The following is a 21,280-nucleotide window of genomic DNA, read 5'->3' as shown; positions in this document are numbered from 1 at the left end:
GGCACTGTTTTAGGCACTGGGGAAACATCAGTGACAAGAACAGAAACCTCTGCCCTCCTGATGCTTACATTCTAGTGAGGACAGCAGACAGGTAAGTAAATTGTATAGTATATTAGATGGTGAGAAATGCCACAAGACGAATAAATTCTAGAGATCTGCTGTACAACATAGGGTCTACACCTAACAATACGATATTGTGCACTCAAAAGGGTAGATCTCAAGCTAAGATGCTAAGTGTTTTTAACACAGACATAGCAAGGGAACACAAGAAATCTTTTGGAGATGAGGGGATATGTTTGTTACCTTGATTGTGGTGATGGTATCATGGGCGTATGCGTATGTCCAAACTCACCAAAATATATACATTAAATATGTGCAATTTTTGGTATATTAAATATACCTCAAAAAAGCTGAAAAAAAGGAAAAGAAATACTAAGGACAAAAATAAAGTAGTGACTATGTAGGGGGAAGTTGCAGTTTTAGGCAGGCTGGCCAGGAAAGGCCTCTCTGAAGAAGTGGCATTTTGAGCAAAGATTTGGAAGAAGTGAGGGAGGGAGCCATGTGGTTACACGGCAGATGTTAACATACATCTTTTGCAATTATTTAATCCTTGAATAAAAAAATCTAGATGCCAGCTTTAAAATGTGTGAAGGGGTACTTAGTTTTTAAAAATTCTTTTAGAAGAAACTATCAGAAAGAGAACTTAAGAAAAACAATCCCATTTACAACAGCATCAAGAAAATAAAATACTTAGGAATAAATTTAACCGAAGAGGTCAAAGATCTATATGGTGAAAAGTAAGACATATGTATCAACATAATGGGAGATTATTCAACCGTTTGAAGGAAGGAAATCCTGCCATTACATCAGCATGAAGAGAACTTGAGGGTGTTATGCTAAGTGAAATAAGTCAGACAGAGAAAGACAAATACTGTATGATCTCACTTATACGTGGAATCTAAAAAAACCCGAACTCACAGAAACAGAGAGTGGATTGGTGGTTGCCAGGGGCTGGGAGGTGGGGGAAATGGGTGATGTTGGTTAAAAGGTATGAACTTCCAGTTATAAGATAAGCCAGTAGCCTGATGAGACGATGAATTTGGGTTGGGGGTGTGTACCTGCTGCCTTGGCTGCTGTTATAAAGTACCATAAACTGGATGACTTGAAACAAGCTGGATCGGTTGTCTCCTGGTGCTGGAGGCTAGGAGTCCAAAATCAAGGTGTCGGCAGGGCCGTGCTCCCTCTGAGACCTGCAGGGGAGAGTCCTCCCTTGCCTCTTCTTGCTTCTGGTGTTCTCCGGCAATCCTCGGCGTTTCTTGTCTTATAGATGCATCACTCCAGTCCCTGCCTCTGTTGTCACGTGGCCATCTACCCTTGTGTGTCTTCATATCATCTTCCCTCTATGTGTCTCTGTGTCCAAATGCCTCTCTTCTTATAAGGACAACATATATTGGATTAGGGGCCCACCCGACTCCAGTATGACCTTCACTAGTCACATCTGCAATGATCCAATTTCCAAATAAGGGCATGTTCTGAGGTGCCAGGGGTTAGAACTTCAGCAGATCTTTTTTGGGGGACACAATTCAACCCACAAAATGGGACAGTCTATCCAAGTGTGAAGTGCCCCATTTACCGAGTGTTGATGATAATCAGTGCTGGGGGGGGGGGGGGGGGGTGGGGTAAGGGGCCTGTTCCTGAAGATCTCACTCTGCTTCCTTGACCGTGTTCTCTGAAGCAGAGGATGTGTGGTGGCAGTGTGAGGAGTGAGTGGGAAGATGCATTTCTTCATTCAGTTAAAACAGGGTGGGGGTGGAATGCCCCCCACTCCTCAGAATAGGAGGGGAGGGAATCGCATGGGGTGGGAGAAGGACGGTCTAGAATCAGTGACTCTGGGGATGGAGGAGAGCAGGGGTGCCGTGTGCCTGGCTCCGGGAAAGGGTGGCAGGAGGGCTGATCGTGTTCTCGTTTCCTCGATGGTCGTGAGTATTTTCGCCTGCCCGCCTGTGTGCTAAGCACCATCCTGGGCTGTGGTGGAGGGAGGCAAGGGATGCAGGGTGATCACAGGGATAATTATAATGGATTCAATTGGCCTCTTTCATCAAGTGTCAGCTCTCACTGCAGTGGCTCAGTAGTGACTGACTGGATCTGATTCGCCATTGCCACTCACTTTGGTCCAGTGTAAAAGGTATGAATGGAAGGTAGGAGGGACGTGTTTTCAATAACGGTACAAGAAAGGGGCTTAGCAGTGGCTCAGGCTTTGACTATTTTCGGGATGATAAATCCTAGTTCTTTGGAGGTTGGTTTAAGTTTTGGAAATGCTCAAATGTCACTAGGAGCTGTGTGTGAAGAATGAGGAGGTAGACCAGCAGTAGAGTGGGACTTGGAGCAGAGGCAGGCTCAGCACGGGTGGCTGTGGCTCAGTGTGAGTAAGAGGGCTTGGGAGAGGCTGTGTCCTCAAGGCAGGCTGAAGTGGCCGAGGCCTAGGACAGGACACCCGGTGCCTCACGGCACTCCAGGTGGGCTTTTCTACCCCTCCTGCAGGGCCCACCCCACAGAGCACAGCGCACGGCAAGTTGGATGCTTTCAGTTTAATTGTTCTGAGCTGCAAGCAAGTTTAAGGCGATAAGTCCAGAGACCCCATTCTTTTCAGGTTCTCAGGGCTTAATTGGAATGAATTTGTCCCTCAGTTTTCTTACAAATTCAGTTCCACCTAGAAGAAAGTTGAGATGAGAATGAGGTTTGAAGGGCCGCAGGCACCAGCTGCCCCCATTCCATCCTCCCCAACTCCATCTCCTGCCTTCCAACCTCACAGAGCCCCTGGCGGGCCTCACACAGAAGTCAGAGGGATGGAGGTTACAGTCCGAGAAGCCGAAGGACCTGCGTTCTTCCCCCACGTGGGCAAGGGTGAGAGGAAGAGAAACAGAAGCAAGTGAGCTCTGCAGTGGGGGCTGGGGGCAGGCTCCAGGGGAGTCTAGTAACAGACAACCATGGCGGTTTGAGTGTGGATGAGAAATTGGAGACGTGGGAAAACACAACACGAGGGAAGCTTCAAGGTGGGGGAGGCTGTGGGGTTCCAGGTGTCAGGCATGGAGTGGAGATGGGGACGTGTGCTCACCCACCTCCCACCCCTGGAGGGTGGGCGGGGAGTATTCCTGTCCCCACAAGCCTTCGCCTTGGGATGCACTCACCTTCGAAGAGTTTTTTTCCACCTTCAATTCCTTCCCGCGCTCCTTTTCTTGCTTCTTCAAGGGTACGCCTTGCTTTCAAGAGTCTTCTCTCTGCTAAGTCTTCTGATTTTGGAGGAGAGTCACATCAGCAGAAAAGCCACATCATTTAAAGAGAACAGCCCCTCCCCCACTCAGGTCCCCCCTCCCCCATCCATATTATTCCTGCACAAATTCCTGAAGGGGAGAAGTTTTGCTGAGGGGCCCAGCTTCTCTCTCACAGGAAGGTGGGTGTGCTGGGAAAGAAACCAGGCAGGGTGCAGGCAGCAAAATCCACTGTTGTAGAAACTCTGTGTGTGGGTGCACTGTGCACCCCCATTTGTGCCTTTGTGTTCAGGTGAGTGGATATGTCTGCTTCTCGCTGGGCTTGTCTCTGTGGGTGGAGGCGTCACGCAGGCCTGCCACCAGAGACTTCTCTGGGTTGTTATCCGGTGTGGAGATGAGACTTACTCAGGGGTTTTAGTTGTTCCCCTGGGGCGAACCCGTCTCCTGCTGCCGTCTCTTGGGGTGAAGCAGATTCCACTGGAGCTGTGATCCCCGCACCAGGTTCAGCTGCAAACACACCAGTTTGTTGATTTTAGCAAAGTCAAGTGTTGTTTTTCCTTTGGAATGAGTGGCAGGCCCCAGGATACCTAAGAAGTGCTGGGTGCCAGGATACAGAAGCATAAGACATAAACCCTGCCCTCCTAAGGGAGATAAGATTTCTACACACTCTGTGCTTGTTACAGACTGAATGTTTGTGTGCCCCCCCACCCCCCCCCCACCCCTATGGCCTATGAGGTAATCAGGTCATGAGGGTGGAGCCCTTGTGAATGGGATTAGTGCCCTTATGAAAGAGACCCTAGAGAGCTCTTTCTGCCATGTGAGGACACAGTGAGAAGCTGGCAGTCTGCAGCCTGGGAGAGGGCCCTCCCCAGAACCCGACCATGCTGCACCCTGACTGTGAACTTCCAGCCTCCAGAGCTGTGAGAAATCAATTTCTGGTGTCTAAGCACCCAGTCTATGGTGGTTTGTTGTAGCAGCCCAAAGGGCCCAAGACACTGCCTCTTGGAAGGTGGACAGGGCTGTGGGGGGCTCTGGGGGGTGGGAGAATCAGGGAGTGCGTCAGAGAGAAGCTGGGTCTTGAAGGCAGGATTTTGGCAGGAAGGATATTCTAAAGGGGCTGCCCTGGGGGCAGGAAGAGAGCTCAGGGGAAGGTGTGTGCGGGACAGGTGTGGGGAGTGCAAACAGCTGGTGTGGGTGGTACGTGAAGGAGGCACAGAAAATAGGCTTGGAAAACGAGGTCTGAGCCCTGAGAGTAAGCACCTCACTAAGGAATTGGGAGTTCTGGGAGGTGTTTGTGGGTGAAGGTATTAATACATGTGGGACCTTTCCCTCATCACTTAGCCTCATCTTTTTCTCCCTTTTATTCACAATCAACCGTTCTCCCGTTCTTCCCACTGACCTTGCCTGCCTGGGTGATCCCATTTTGTCCTTAGCCTTGTCCCACCCCAATCCATGCTCTTCCCATTATCACCAAGAGCAGGACCTAAATCCCCTCCCGCTGGGTTCCTCTCCCAGCCTCCACTGACACCCCCAGGGCAGGGACCAGAGGGAGAGAACGACTCACCACAGGTCACAGAGGCATCTTCTGCAACGGAGGAAAGAGATGACAGTGAGGACTGAACCTGACCTGCCTGAGCCACCTTCCCTCCCATTCCCAATCCTCAGCTCTCTGGAGCATTTGTGGACACAGGGGGACGCATTTCCGTGCTGGCTGAACACGTGCTTCTGCCACATCAGTAGGCCCACCAGGGCGTTCTTTCTGATGTTTAACTAGAACTCCTCCTGCAGTTTTCTGAAGCAGGTTCTCCTCAGAGAAGGGTAATGTTGCTCTGAAAACTGGCAAGTGGAGTGTGGGCTAGATTTTAGCCCCTACCACCCTCTGCCTGGCACCCTTATGCAGGGGGCAACCTGCCCAGCTATATGCGGTGGTCCAGAAGCCCCCCCTGCAAGAAGGCCAGTGACTGAAGCATAGCGGGTAAAGGACAGTGTGGAGGAGATGAGCCTGGGGAGCAGGCAGGGCCAGGGGTTTCTTGGCTCCCCTGCCAGTGGGATTAAGAGGCCACATGTGGAGAACTGGGGGCAAGTGTCACTCACAGAGGCAGGAGGAGCCAGGACAGCACTGGGAGAGGAAGAGAAGAATGAAGACAGGAGCTAAGGCTGCCCTGGACTGTGAGGGCTCTGATGGGTGCTGGGGAAGGGCCATACTCACGGGCACAGACCAGGGCCCCAGCCAGAGCCGCCAGGAAGAGAAGAGCCATGAATCTCATGCTTCTGGATGAGGAGCAGGTATAACCACAGAATCCTCAGAGGCTCTGCGAGTACTGGTGCTGAGACTGCTGGGCCCTTTTAAAGATACCAAGGGCCAATGGGAAGCAAGCTTGGAGGGGTGTGGCTTCCGCATCCTCCCCTCTTTGTCCCCCAGAGTGTCACCTGCTAAGTCAACAAGGGCTAGCTGGGGCTGGCTGATATCCTTGCAGGGAGGTCCTTTCCCTATTGGCTCCCAGCCATCCCTTTCCTCCCTCCTTCCTTCCCCACCCCACCTGCCCTCTGGGTCACGTCTCTGGGATCTCAGAGAATGGAGGCAGAGCAAGTTTTTTTGGGGGGAGGTTCTGCAGCATGTGTGTTGAAGGTACTGGTAGGACTCTCAGTCCTGGCATGTCTCCATCAGGACTGGGGGCTCAGGAGATCACAGCGTCCACCTTGGCCTTGATCTCCACAGGATTCGGTGCAGGGGCTTGAAGGTTTCCCCAGACTAAGCAAATCCCTTTCTCTGGGAGGCCACACTCAGAACATGTGGGGACTGAGTTCACAGCTCCTTTCTTCTCTTAAGGGATGGCTTTGAAGGCACATGTGCCTTATCTGGCATTGTCCCCTGGTCTTGAAGTTATCCACCTGCTGGGAGGAGCACCTCCAGCCTCACGTGAGTCCCTGTCAACCTCTAACTTCAGGCCCCATCAATGGGACCCCCCATGTTTCTGAGAGAATCTCCTGGTTAAAGGATGATGGTCGTTCACTGAAATTGGAACTTGGTTCTTCATTCAAGAGGGGCGCTGATCTACGGTGTGAACAATCCAGAAAAGCAGATAATTCTCTGGGACTTGGGATTTCTTCCTCTCCTGAACTGGAATTCAAAAGGCCTGGATTTTTAGTTCTGGCTTTATCATATACCTAGGACAGTATGCTGTCATATACTGAAAAACTTTAGATTTTCATCTGTCATCTGGGAGTTATGGCTCCTATGTACAGGATAGTGGTGGAGATTAAGTGAGATAATATATGGTAAAGCATTTTTTAGACAATAAATTTCTGTGGAGATGTGTGGGATTCTTAGCTTTGCAGAGTAAAGTTCAAGAGTAAAGTTATGGGTAGGTTTGGTTCAGGCTGGTGCTAAATGCTAAATTTATAGAAGGGGGCTGAGGAGAAACAGGAGTCAGTTGAAGGACTGACGGGTGGAGAACAGGGTACTGGATGTCCACTTGTGATCCTCCGTTTGCTTGGTGTTGGCTCCCACCAGGTCCAGGTGGTCCTGCAGGCTTCTCTGCCTCAATGGCTGCTCTGAAGATTTGTGTGGGAAAGGGCGTACCAGGGAATTTTTGACATGAGGCTATTTTGGGTGCCTGGGTTCAGAGCATCCATTTCCTCAGGAGATAAAGGAAGAGCAAATGAATGGGGTGGGACATGAAAGGTATGAGGAGTGAGAACTTTTAGCCCATTTCACCCATCCTTAACCTCCAGGTAATAAGACCATCACATTCAGGCAGCTGATCTGCTCCAGGCATAGCTCCCTGTGTGAGTCAATAGTTGAGATTTATCTGACATCTAACAGTGGCCAGTAGGTGAAGCAGAGAGATGCATTGAATTAACACAGGAACAGGACTTGGCAGTTGACTGCCTGCCTGAGGGGCCAGGTCCGGGAGCCTTGAAAGTGCTAGTGGCCTTCACTGCAGCAGGGAGGGCTGAGGGACAGGAGAAAGGTTTGATTGCATCAGTGCCCTGGGATGTGTGTCGTGTACACTGCATGTCAGAACAAGTGCTGACTCTAGATCTCAATCTCATTGAGCACATTAAAAAAGCCAACAGGAGCAAACGATGATATTTGCACAAGTCTTTTCTAAGAGGAAATTAGAACTTTGGCATCAACACTAGAGCTGTCACAGAGCAGGGTCTTTCCAAATGTCACTGCTCAGCTCTTTTCCTCTCCAAATTCTCCTCTTGGCCTCAGGAATTAAAGAGGCAGACAGTGACAAAATGGGGTGAGGCGGAAGGTAGAGACAACTGTTCTACATAAATTTTCATTACTTTATAACAGGGCCCAAGTTCAACGTTACCCCAGATTATAGGGCCTGGGAAAGAATTGGATACATATATTAGAGAAAAGAGATGCACCACATGGATGCGGTGGCGGATGAGGGGCTGTTCTCTGTGATGTCTTGTCTTCTAGGGTAGCTGACCTCCATGATGGCTGTTAGTCAGTTTGCTCATCTGTGTCTTTTCTCAGGTCCTGGTTATTCCCTGTCCATCCTACTTCCCTCCCACCCCCTGCCTCAGATCTATTCTCTGTCCATCTTTGTACTGGCCTGGAAGGATGACCTTTGAGGCCTCCCTTGCCTTCTGGCATCTACTTGAGTTTGGCCACTGGAGGACAGTGGTGGGAGATCAGAGGATGGGAAGAGAGAGAGGTCAAGGCATTTGTTCCTCCTGCTCACTCCCTGCTTTGACATATGTGGTAGGTCGATGTCTAAGATGCTCCCCGTCATCTGCACTTCCTGGCGGTCATGCCCTTGTGTAATCCCTCTGCTGGAGCAGGGGCTGGAGCTCGTGATCCACTTCTAACAAATAGAAAATGGCAGAAGTGATAGGATGTCACTTTTGAGATTAGTTTATAAAGGACTGTGACTTTTGTCTTGCTTACACACACACACACACACACACACACTTTCTCTTTTTCTCCAGATCGTCTCAGCCTACTCCCCAACGAGGTGAGCTGCCCTATGGAGAGCCGCACATGGCAAGGAACTGAGGGCAGGCTTAGCCTGCAGCCAGGGAGGGACAGATACGCTCAGTCCAACAGTCTAAGAAGAACTGAATCCTGCCAACAACCATGTGATAGAGCTTGGAAGTGGATCCTTCTGCAGTTGAGCCTTGAGGTGACTGCAGCCTCGATGATGCCTTCACTGCAGTCTTGTCAGAGACTCTGAGCAGAGGACCCAGTTAAGCTGCACCCGGACTCCTGGCACATAACATCTGTGAGATAAGAAATGATGTTATTTGAAGCCGCTAGGTTCTGGAATAATTTGTTATGCAGCCGCAGATAATGAATACAGCGTGGTGTGGCTGTGTTCCTCTACGACTACAGCTCCTGTCTAGTGGCCCCAGTTCCACAGCTCCGTCTCTTAACTGGTCTCAGGGAATGCTATTTCCTCTCCCTGCTGCTTCAGTGTTAGAGATGGTAATGGCTTCCTGCTGTTGCTAGTCCTTACTTGCACCTCTGTAAATAATTCTTTTTCATTAAAGAGGCTCTTAAAAAAGCCCTTCTGTGTGTGCCATCTGTTTTCTGCCGGGACCCTGACTGATCCATCCTACCCCGTCTGACCCGCGCTGAATGTCTCTTCCCTGTTCCTCTCCTGTGTGTTAAACCTTGCCTTGGAGTCAGAGGTAGCAGAGACTTCAAATGAGGAAGCGACACAGACTCTTGGGGGTAGATAGCTCCCACATCTAAGACACAGACATAAGTTGTGTCTGTGAGGGCCACTTACCCCGACTGCTGTGTCTCACATGGCTAATCTTCTCTGCCAAGCTTGTGGGCTTGCCCAGGCTCTGCCACACTCCCCTGATGACCTTGATCATTCACCTTGGCCAGTGGGGGAGGTGGGAAGACAAAGCAATGAAGTGCAATTTTTTTAAAACTCCAATTCTACTTCTTTAGCAAGCACACAGCGTGTAATATGTGCTAGGCACTGTTTTCAGAGCTTTATAAATTTTAATCTCATTTAATCCTCGTAACAACCCAACGAGATAAGCACTGTTAATACTCCCACTTTACAGACGAGAAAACTAAGGCAAAGGCAGGTTAAGGAACTTGCCCCTGATCACACAGCTAGTCAGTGGCAGGGCTGGTTTCAAACATGGGGCTTTTTGGTTCCAGGGTCTGTGCTATCAACCATAACTCTCTGCTCGAACATTCCATTCCATTTTATAATAAATATTAGGCCTCTGTAACATTAAGTTCCTCTAGTCTTAACTAATCAGTATCTTATTAATTAGGGTTCTTTGAAGGAAAACAGAACCAATTGTGTGCATGTGTGTTTGTTTATTTTAAGGAGTTGGCTCTGACAAATAAAAATGGCAAGCAATAGGATATATTGGAGTATATGAGGAAGCCATTTGGTATAAACCTGACTTTGCTTTTTCCAAAAGGGCCTGACTGTGGCTGTTGAGCACGCCTTGTATATCTCCTTAGACATTTCCTATGGCCAGAACAAAGGCCCTTGAGATAAAGGTGCAACTTCCCCCCACATTAGCGTTTCCTTAAGGATAAGCATTTTTCCTTAGGCTAGGAACTGATTGCTGCACTCACCTTTGACCACCCAGCTCACCTGTGACCACTCAGCTCCAGACAACAGACTGCCACCCTGCTGTGTTCACTGAGACAGAAGACCTACCTACTATTTCCATCAATCGCTGTGCCGACAGAGCAGTCTCGCGACTATTGTAAAAGGGACATTCCAATCATATGTGAAACATCCTCTTTGAGGGTATATAACCACTCTGTGCACCCCACTTCTTTGGTGCCCTCTCTTCCTTCGGGAAGAAAGGCCCAGGGTTATAATCCTCAGATTTAAGCTCAGAATAAACTCACCCAAATTTTCATTTATAGATTGGTTATGGATTATTTTTGTCGACAGCTCACAAGATTATGGAGGCCGGCAAGTCCAAAATCTGTAGTTCAAGTCTGAAGGCTGTCAGGCTGAAGACCCAGCAAAGAGCCACGCTGTCTGTAGTTCAAGTCCAACGGCTGTCTACTGACCAAATCCCCAAATCCCTACTTGCTTTGGGGGGGGGAGAGGGAGGGGTCTCCTCTTGCTCTACTCAGGCCTTCAACTGATCAGACGGAACTCACTCACATTCTAGAGGGCAATCTGCTTTACTCCAAGTCCACTGATTTAAATGTTAATCTTGTCCAAAAGCTCCCTCACAGAAGCATGCAGAATAATGTTTGACCACATATCTGGGCCCAGCCAAACTGACACACAAATTGAACCACCATAGTCCTTGTCAACGTTTTGGTCTTGAAGGTTTATGGACATCAGGTGGGGCCTGGAGGGGAAAAATATGTGCACCTTCAGAAGGCTTTTCTAGACTTTAACGTGAAGGGCTCTTTTTTTTTTTTTTCCTATTCCTGTTTCGCAGGTGAAGTGGTGAGCTCCAGGGAGCCACAGAACCAGCCCACAAAGACCAAAGAGCCAGCCCGCCCACCCGTGGTCTAAGCAACAGGAATTCTCACGCTCCCTTGCGGTCCAGTGACTTCACTTGGCAGCGTCCAGATCAGGACTCAGCGTCAAAGGCCGAGGTGAGGGGTTGCAAATTTCAATGCCTACAGGAGTCAGGCAGGTAACAGAAAGGCGCCGGGCAGGCCAGGTGTCAGGCAGACAGTAATGAAGGTGCAATGATAAATGATAAATGTCCCTCCACCTCATGGTTAGGGAGTCAGGAGGAAGGGGTGGAGCTAGAGCAAACTGGAGTGGGCCTGTCCTGTCTAAAGTGGGCAGCTGCTGCCCCACCTTCGAGCTGATTGTTGCCAGACATTCAAATTCTTCAAGGGAAAGTGGAAGTCTGGATTTCCATGTGAAATCTCCTGATTTTCTTTCTTATTATTTTTTAATACATTTTATGTAATGGTTTTACTTTTTTTTTTTTTGTGAGGAAGATTGGCCCTGAGCTAACATCTGTTGCCAATCTTCCTCTTTGTTTTCCTTTTTTTTCTCCCCAAAGCCCCAGTACATGGCTATCCTCATTGTAGTTCATTCTAGTTCTTCTATTGGGACATCGCCACAGCGTGGCTTGATGAGCGGTGCACAGGTCCATGCCCAGAATCCGAACCGGTGAACCTGGGCTGCTGAAGTGGAGCATATGAACTTAACCACTCAGCCATGGGGCTGGCCCCAATATTTTTACTTTTTATTTTGAAATAACTTCAGACTTACAGGGGATTTGCAAAAATCATACAAAGAATCTCCATACCTTCTTCCTAGGTCCACTGCGGACTGGAGTCCCCACATGTGAACATTTAATCTTGCTTGCTTTATCATCCTCGGTCTCTGTTTTGGTCTCTTTCTCTGTGTTTTCCTGAACTTTTAGAGAATTGGGGCTGAAATTTTAGTAGACATTATAGAAGACCCCTTCAGAACTGAGTATTCAGCTCTTGACTATCTTCCTGGGGGCAAATCCGGGTCCTTGTGGCTTAATTTTATCTTTGGAAACAATGGTTTATTGACCAGTCAGGATTTGGTGGAGTTTTCTTTTTCTGTAAACAGTGCTTCCAAATATGCATCATCAAATCTCCCTTTCCTATTTTTAGTGACACTGAGCAGATTCCACATTTTAAATTCCTTTTGGTTGTTAAGAGTCCATCTAGTTTAAAACTGTACCTCCTTTCCGCTCCCCAGCAGACATTTCCCTGGAGAGACATGAACGGGGGTGGGGTTCGGGTCCTGGATCTCAGGGAGAGGGACGGGGCGGGCAGAGAGCTTCTAAGGTAACTGGCCACTGTTAACGGGGAAAGAAGTCCTGATCACCTCTGGCTTGCTCTGCATTCACCTCTTCCTCTGGGGGCCTCCACTGATGCAGGTTGTGATGGTCTCCAGGTGGATGGTTCACCTGGTTCACCCCAGCTCCTGCCACTGCTGTGGGACTCCTCAAAGAGTGGCAGTTCCCTTGGGCCTGCCAGTGGCCCACACCTCAACTCTCACCAGGTGCTGCCTCCTCTCATCTGGCCTAGAAACCCCCTGTGCAGCCTTAGTCTTTGACCCCTCTCCCAAATGCCTTCATGGGAGCAGCAGGAAATTCCAAGTTCTCTTCCTCGCCCTCCAAAGGCTTCAGGAGACTGAGGTGGGAGTGTCTTCTTGCACCTCTTCCATGGGCTACCACGGAAACTTCCTGCCTCCAGAAATTCCAGATGACAAGCGGGCACCTGTCTCTTTGTTCACTCTGCCCTGTGGCAGAAGTTGCTACAGGGACACCAACATTCATTCTGATCATCTTCCTAGCACTCACAGTTAAGTGTGGCCATGAGACTGAGCTCTTGCTAACAACATGTATCACTAGCTAGTGTAACTCAGACAAGTCTCCAAGCCATCTGTTCAACGCTTCTTCACCACTTCTGTGGTTGGAATGGTGATGAAGATGACAGAATGACCCTGATGCCAGGTACAGAAGATGGCAGAGCAGTCGCCAGCCTGAATCCAAAATGACTACATGGAGAAGGTTGACTCCCTCCCCCAGATCTGGTACCTGAGAAAGACGGAAGTTTATACTATGTTTGAGCCATTATACTTTGGGTTATTTTTACAGTAGTTTAGCCTTCCCTAATAATATATTCCTGATGCCTGGGGACACAGGCTCTCCTACGAGCTGTCCTGCTACGCTCCAGTCTGGGCAGCTCCAGGCCGGTGTAGAGTGAGCGTCTGTCAGGGGAGGGAGATCCCAGTCTCCTCTTGGACTGGAACCTCCAATCTATGCGTGGTTCCCACAGCCCCTCAGTTGACTTGGGAGGTGGGAGAAGCATCTCCCTTCCTTTATCCATGGCGGCATTCAGGAAAAATCTCTTTGGTGGGAGGACCACAGAGCCAGCGACGCTGATGATTCCACTTTTCTCCTTTTCCCCAGGGCAGGGCATGATAGTTTTGGGGTTGATTGGTGTTGGGCTCGCTTTTTTGACTCTTAGTAAGTCCCAGGCTGGGGGCCAGGGTAGTGTAAGGCTCCAGATGTCAGAAGTTCTCCATGGAATATGAGGTATTGGAGCCTGTGATTTCCAGCTGTGGGTCTTTGTGTCAGTTCCAGGGCCATGGAAAAATTCTCACTCAGCACTGACGCACAGTAAAATGACATTGGGCGGGGAAAGTGAGAAATAAGGAGGCAACCAGTTTGGGAAACGAGGCTCAGCCCCTCGAGACATAGATGAGGGGATGGGTATGAATCAAAGAACTTTCTGGGGCCTGTGATCTTTGGGAAGGCAGAGTCTGGAAGCTGTGGTTCAGGGTGAAGTCACCATGGGGACCCCGAGGGTAGAGTGGCTTTGCTGAGGGAACCAACTGCTCTCTTATGGGGAGATTGGTAGACGGGTACACGCAGCAAATTTTACTACCCCAGAAACCCTGTGTGTAGGCGCAGGCATGCACTGACCTCTGCCCCCTCCCCACACACTTAGGAGTCTGGGTATATCTGTTTCCCTTATCCGTGCTTGGGAGTGAGGCCTCAGGCAGGCTGCCCCGAGATCCTGCCGTTTTATGCATTGGATTTAAGACCCTGCTGACAAAGAGACTTACCCAGAGGGCTGGATCTATGCTTCCTTGGTGGACTTGTTTTTTTTTTGCTAACCCTGGGGCTTCCACATTTGTCTTTTTGGCTGCGGATGCCTGTGGGATGTGGCAAGAGGTGCGGATGAAAGGAATACCAGCTCCCTCCCCACCTCCCCTGGGGAGTTACTGCCTTAAGGCCTTGCTTAGGGCACCCTCACTCTCTCCAGTTCATTTAGGTTTTTAGCATCTTTCAAGTCTTTTCTTGCTGCCTCAAAGGCATTTCCTGTTTCCTGTTTCCTCAGGGCCTGTACCTAGAGTGGATTTTGATTCAGGGAGAGGAAAAGTCACATTGGCAGGAAGATCGCATCACTTTAAAGAGACTCCCCCCATACCCCCCCCCCCCTAGTTTTCTTCCCCTAAACCAACCCCTTAGCATGGAGAGTTTTTGCTGAGGGGACTAGCTTCTCTCTCATGGGAATGTTGGCGGCCAAGACAGGAACCCTACTACGTGGAGCAAAATCCTAAAGGAGAAAGCTGGGTGTGAGTGCAGGTGTGGGAGGGCTGGAGCCTAGGTAGAAAGGAAAGCCTTGCATCACAGAAGCATTGAAAACTTGAGGCATTCTTAGGTTCTAACTAGAGTGAACTATGTTGGGGAGGGTCTGTGGAAGATTCTGGGTCCCCTTGTATTGTTGAGGAATGAGAAACGGCCCTTAAAAGTTGCTCCCTGCTTGGGGCCAACCCTCGTGGCCTAGTGGTTAAGTTCAGTGCGCTCTGCTTCAGTGACCTGGGTTCGGTTTGGTTAATTACACCGCTCTGTTATTGGGCATGCTGTGGTGGCCCACACACTGGAAAACAGAGGAAGACTGGCAGAGATGTTAGCTTCTGGTGAATCTTCCTCAGCAAAAAAACCAAAGAAACAAACCAGTGTTGCTCCCTGCTTGTGGGAGGAGGTTAAGTTTATTCTGGGGGCACAGAGAGCCATGTCCTGGGATGTACTCACCTTTTAAATCATGCTTTGGAGTTTCAATTTCATATATTTTCAGTCATCAAAATTTTTTGGACCAAATTCTGATTTCGAGCATAAGACGTTCCATCAGCAGCAAAGAGCAATCAATTGTAAGAGAAGTGTCCTTGGCCTCTCCCCACGTCAAGGACCCCTGGAACTGAGGAGTATGGTAGAGAGGATCAACCACTCGCTCATGAAATGGGGGGTTGGTGGAGACAGAAAATACAGTATGTGTAGATAGAGGTATCCGGCTATAAATTCCACACTTGTTTGTGGATTTGTACCTCTGTCTCTTGGTGTCCGTTTGTCTGTTTTTCTGAATGCTGTTGTCTGTGTGTTTGTCTGTGGGCGAATGCATTGTGCAGCTTGCCCCAGAGACACTCCAGGTTGTTGGGTTAGTGACAGGAACCTACCTGGCGTGCCTGGTTTACGTTTTTTTGGTATTCCGCGGAAGGTCTCTGGAGCCCGATCATCTTCTGATGTTTTCATGTCTGTCCCAGGTCCTTGCGGGAAGTCAACTTTGGGATTCTGTGTGTCCCAGTTTTGTAGGCTGGAGAGTTCCCTTTGACAGGCCCTAAAGGGGCTCCTGCAGCTGTAAACACAACCATCTGTTTATTTGAAGAATCAAAACTTCTCTTAGTTCACTGATATGAAAGGTGCCAGAGATATCTGCAAGGAGATGGAAGGGCTGGTGTGCCCTGGGCGGGTCTGGGCTGTGTGTGAGGTGGCAGGCAGGGGTGCAGGAGTGTGGTGTGTGTGGTTGGGGCTCATAGCAGGGTGAAGGTGTGTGGAAACCATACTGGAAGCCCAGAGGACAGAGGGAAGGATGGATATTGGAGGGGGTGGGGCAGGCATCATTGTCAAGGGTGGGGTTGGGAGGAGGGCTTCAGAGAGCAGCTGGGACTGAAGCATGTTGGGCCTGGACAGGCGAGGGATTGGAAAGGTGTCCAGAAAAAAGAAAGGGCATAGGAAGTCATTCACTTTGCCTGATGTGGAGGATGCAAGAAGGGGAGCCTGGGGAATTTAGATGTGAAAAGTAGCCTGGATCCAGATCATGGGTACCTTGAACATCAGGCTAGGAAGTGGGAGTTACATGGTGGGAGATGGGGATCCACGTAGAAGGTTTTTGAATTGAAAGTGTTGGTGAGGGTGGGACATGATGAAAACTTTTGAACCCACCTAATGCCATCTTCCTTCTGCTGTTCAACACATTTTCAACACTATTGTTCCCATTTTCCCTGCTCCACTTTCTTTTTCTCCTCTGGGCTCTGTTCTGCTCTAATGCAGGACTCTCTCTTCCAGGAAGTCTGTCCTCTCTGTGGCTCCTCATGGTAGGGAGCTCAGTCCTCTTCCCCTCGATCCCTCTTCTTCTTTTCCGTCCTCCACTCGCATCCCCAGTCGCTAACCCTCCTGGGTCGGGGGGACAGGAAGGACTCGGTTCACCAATCCTGGGGCAGAGGCAGCCTCTGAGTTGTCTGCAAAGGAGGGAGCAGTGGCATGTCAAGTAGTGTGCAGCAGACGAGCCAGACCCAACTGGGGCTGCTGGAGTTCCCAGACCTTTAATCTCAGGAGTGTAGGTGTGGACAGATGGGGGAGAAATTTCTGCTACACAGGGTCCACCAGAAATGCTTTTCAATATCTAAACCAAAGCCTTCTCTCTGTTATCCTCCCCAGAGTTAAGCTCATAACAGCCCTGTGAGAATGGAATCTTTCTCTGACTGTCTGGCACACCTTGTTAGATTCTTAGTTTCCTAATTAAAATGGATGGGGCATGACCTGGTTGTAGTAATGGGGCAGGACCTGTTCTGATTATTGCGTGATGTGAGGACCCCAGCTCTTCACTCCTTCATTCTTTCAACAGCATGAGAGAAGCACATATTACGCACCAGATTTTGTGTTAGAAGCTGAGGACACATCTTTGAGGAAGATCGACAGTCTTTGCTGGGGGAAGCTGGCAGTCAACGGGCATTTGGAGGAATTAACGTAATTACATAAACAATGATTTAATTACATTTGTGCTGGTGTTTGGAAGGAAAAATACAGGAGGCAATAAAATGGAAAATAGGGACTAACCTGTTCCGGGGCTTCAGTAAGGCTGCTCTTAGGAAATCCATTGCCTTGGAGAGGGGCAAGCTTGAAGATTGGATAAGGTAGGGGTTGACAGCGGGTGGGTAAAAGAATGCAGTGGGGGATGGGCGAGCAGATGTAAGAGTCTGGGCAGGTGGGAAATGGTTTGGCTCAGTGGAGGGGAAAAGACTGCCAAAGAGGCTGGAGCAGAATGGGCAAACCAGAGACTGTGGGGAGATGTGGCTGTAGAGCCAGGGGGGTGCCAGAGGGCGCCTGGCTTCCTCTGACCAGCGGGCACAGGCCCTTGTGTGGAGAACCCAGTGGGAGGCAGGAGTGGGCTGCAGAGACAGACTAGGGAGAACCGCCTTTGTGGACGAGGAGAAGGGGGAATGCAGGCAGGGCCATCTTCTGGGGGCCACGGGATGGGTGCAGGGGAAGGGCCATACTCATGGGCACAGACCAAGGCCCCAGCCAGAGATGCCAAGAAGAGGAGAGCCATGAATCTCATGGTTCCGTGTGCCAGGGTGCGTATACCCAGAATCCTCGGAGATCCTGGGATCTGGCATGTCGCTACAGTCTCTTGGGGTTCTTTTAATAATGATAGGGACCAGTAGGAACCAGCCTTTCAGTGGTGTGTTCTCTTCTTTGCTCACCTCAGAGCCGCCTGTGAAGTCAGCAAGGGCTGGCTGGGACAGGCTGGTGCCTCCCTTTCCTGCAGGTTGGTTCTGGACAGCAGCTCTGGAGCTGGCACTGTCTTGATTGACATTCTGGCATCCTTTGCCTGCCTCTCCCCTCCCACCTGTCACTTGGGCTGGTGTCTCTGGTGATATCTGGGGTCCTGGGGGAGACTGTGATAGGCTTCTGGAGAGGGTTCTGGAAGGAGGTCTGTGCCCAGAAATCTCTCTCTCCACGTGGAAGTGGGCATGTGACCCAGGAGGTTAGACTCAGCCTCCTCAGAAGAGAGTAGAGTGGCCAGGGCATCCCCAGAGTGGGCCGAGACCATCCAAGGAGACTCTCAGTGCGTTTGGAGATCCCTGCTCACTCAGGCCTGGAGAGGCTGGGATGTTCTCTGGGGGTCTCCACACTGTAACCAGAGTTTCTCAGCTTCTCTAGGCCCTGACTATGGTGTCTGCAGTCCCAGCTAGTGATCCTCCACTCCAGAAAATTCTCCTGATAAATTAACCAGAGGATGTAGTCATTTCCGGTCTTGCCCTTCAGACGAGGGAGGGGGCCAGTAGTGTGGATAACCCAGACTAGTAGAAAACCCAAAGATGCTTCTCCCTGCCTCAGAATCCCTCCCTGTGGACTCGTTTGCTTTGGGATGACAGAACCAGCCCTGGAGATACAGGTTTGTGACTTGACTTTATAGTTTACTTGCTGTGAGAGCCAACTCACCTGCCCCACTTCAATTGTTCTTCCCCAATTTCATGATTGGAAATTATAATCCTTTTCCTACAGGTTTATTGAGAAATATGTATGCCACAGTTGGCCCTCTCTCTCCTTTATCCATTCCCAGGTCCAAGTTGGGGAGCTGAGGACATCTTGAAACTTTGGTTTCTGGTCCTGACAAAGCCAGTTTCTTCCCTGAGATGTCTTCTCTGGGTGGAGTGGGTCCTGCCCTTGCCTGTTTCTTGGGGTCATGGTGAAAACAGACTGAGATTAATTTCCTGAGGTTTTAAGAGCTTTCTCTGTGCTGGGCACTGTTGCTGGGCCCAAGCAGACAAAGATGAGTAGGTTGTGGTGTTGCCTTGAGGGACACACAGTGGGCAAGACCCCAGACAGATGAAGAGACAACTGGCATACAGTGGTCGTAGCAGGAGGCATCGCATCCTGGAAGAAAAAGCACGCCCCTCCTAGTCCGCAGGGGCAGACATGAAGTTCTGCCTGCCCATTTAGTAGCCGGGTGATTTGGGGCATGTCACATAGTCTCTCTGACTTGGTCTCTGCATGTGCAGAATCCTCCAGGGCACTGGTGAAGTTCAAATGGGAGAAGCTCAGATGGGTAAACGGGGAGGGGCTCCTCCCTGTGCTCTGAGTGTGCCCCCTCACCTCCTCAGGGACCCATTCCATCCAGCCGCCTTCCCTCTCCTGCTTGGTTCATTGTCAGCCTTTCTTGGCTTTCTTCCTTGGACAGACAGACATCTTAAAAACAAACAAACAAAATGTTTCCGTTACGCCATCCCTGTCTAGCTTCTTTCCAATCCTTTTACGATCAAGCTTTTTGAAAAAAAAAAAAAAAACCCAACATTTTTTGGCTTCAACATCCTCGTTTTACTTTATGTTCTTATCACCCTGTGATGTTCTCACCACCATCCCTGGAACAGAAGCAATCCTTGCCAAGGTATTCACATCCAATCTCCACTTTCCAGCCTGTGGGTTTGGGACACTGTTAAACACTGGTCTTTGGAAATGCTGGGATGCAATCTCTCTCTCCCTCCTCCCTCCTTCTCTCCCTTTTTTGGCTACCTCTCAGCCCGTCTTGACTTACCTTTTCCCGCTCCCTCAATGTTCTCCAGTATTCTATTCTTAGCCCTTTTCTCCTCTTCTCTTACACACTCTTCTGCATGACTCATTCTTGGAGTCACGCTTATGGCTCCCACATCTCTGTTCCAACCCAGACCCCTCTCCTGAACATTATTATTCACCAACTGATGGGCAATCACAGGATGATTGAAGTCTATCAAACCTGCAGATTCAAAACTGGCCTCACGCAGCGTCCCCCGTCTCTTCCCCATCACCGGCCCGTCCTCCTCCACTGCTTTCTGTGCTAACAGCATCAACATCCACCTGCTAATCCAAGTAGATATCCAAGAGTGATTTTGCATTTTTCCTCGTCCGTGACCACCTAGGTTACAAGGACGTGAGGGTCTGTCAAGCCTCCGTCTTGACATGCTGTCCCTTTGCCATTTCCAGGGCCTCTGCCTCAGCTCTGGGCCTCACTATTTCTTATCACCACCAGAGAAACAGCCTCATAACTGATTTTCCCTCTGAGAGTCTTAGCTTCCATCTGCCCACTACCTAAGTGGTTTCCAACACACTTAGCAGATCCCGCGTGTCCTTTCACAAGCAGGCTCCTGTCTGTCCCTTCCATTTCAACCCTTCCTCACTCCCTCTTCTGGACTCCGCCACAGTCACATCAAACTTCTTTCATTTTCTTGCACAGATTTTGTTTGCTCCTGCCTCTGCCTCTTCACCTGTTTTCCTCCACATATTGTCTTTAACGTCCTCCTCCATGCTGATGGCATAGCTTCTTTCTGCTCATCCTTCAAGGTGCGGATCAGGAACGCCTTCTTCCTGGGCACTTCCTCGGTGTTCTTCTTGTCCTTCTTCCTCCTCCCACCAAGTTAGCTCAGAGTTCTGAGTCAGGTGCTCTGATGGGCTCCTTGTGCTTCTCTCTATCTCTGCTGCCACCAGCCTGTCCTGGGGCTGTCTGTTCACTGCCAGGTCTCCCACACTAGACTCTGAACTGTGCCAGGCAAGAATCGTGTTTAATTCATCTACGTACCCTGGCCCAAGTCAAAATGCCGGGCACACAGTAAGATGGCAGGAGACCTCAATGAAGTGAGAATCAATGAGTGGTGCTACACATCTTCAGAATTTGGGCGGAAGGGATGTGGAGCTGGTGGACCAAGCTTAGATTACATTAGCAACATTAATCTGTTGGAAACAGGGAATTTCACTTACACACCCAGCTGCTTATTTTGAGGTATTCTTTGCTGGAATATCTGTGGGTTTATTCAGTGAACCCAGCCTGATAGTCCCCTCTTTCTGTCTTGCTAGGTGGGCTTGTGCCTGTAGAAACCCGATGATTTAGGCCATAGAAGCTTCCCTGAGTCAGGAAAGAGAGCTTGCATGTTCCCAAAGGCACGGGAGTCTCTTCGGGTTCCATGGTGGAAAGGGCTGGCAGTGGGGCTCAAATTGCTAAGTGGTCCATGGTGGGACTTCCCAGGAAGGGCCCTGAAGACAGGTTCAGATATGGGGGCTATCTGGCTTGGGAAAGAATGGTGCTGCTCTGTTGAATGGAGGCTTCCAGCAGGGTCTTCAGAAGGAAGGGCAGGTGGTGCCAGTGGTCCAGGATGGGAATAAAGTGGCTAAGAGTTGGGAGTCAGGGGGTGAATGAACTCTCGTATCAAAGGTGGGTGTAGAAGCCTTTGTGGGGAGGAGCAGAGAGAACTCAGAGGAAGGGAGGCTGGGGCTCCAGTCCTTCTCAGATCTGAGCCCTTGCATCAGAGAGATGAGTATGACAGGGTGTGTGTGTGGTGTGTAAGCATGTGATGTGTGTGTAAGGTATGTGTGTGCGTATGTGTGTGGTGTGGTGTACAGTGTATAGTATGAGTGTGTGTGTGGTGTGTGATGTATGTGTGTGGTGTGTATAGTGTGTGTGTGGTGTGTATGTGATGCATACATGTGTTTTGTGTGTG

General features: G+C 49.8%; 1 long non-coding RNA gene across 1 annotated transcript in view; it reads left to right on the top strand.

Moving 5' to 3' along the window:
- The window catches only part of LOC124228389 (uncharacterized), a 24,454-nt gene continuing 3,174 nt past the window's right edge, over nt 1-21,280 (top strand). The window contains exons 1-2 of the long non-coding RNA XR_006885710.1: nt 1-91; nt 10,680-10,839. This is a non-coding gene — a long non-coding RNA (uncharacterized LOC124228389). The remainder of the gene's footprint in view (nt 92-10,679; nt 10,840-21,280) is intronic.

The sequence above is a fragment of the Equus quagga genome, chromosome 1 (assembly GCF_021613505.1).
Source record: "Equus quagga isolate Etosha38 chromosome 1, UCLA_HA_Equagga_1.0, whole genome shotgun sequence".
Classification (NCBI taxonomy): Eukaryota; Metazoa; Chordata; class Mammalia; order Perissodactyla; family Equidae; genus Equus; species Equus quagga.
Note: the sequence above shows the minus strand (reverse complement) of the source record. Positions and strands in the feature narration are given on the sequence as shown.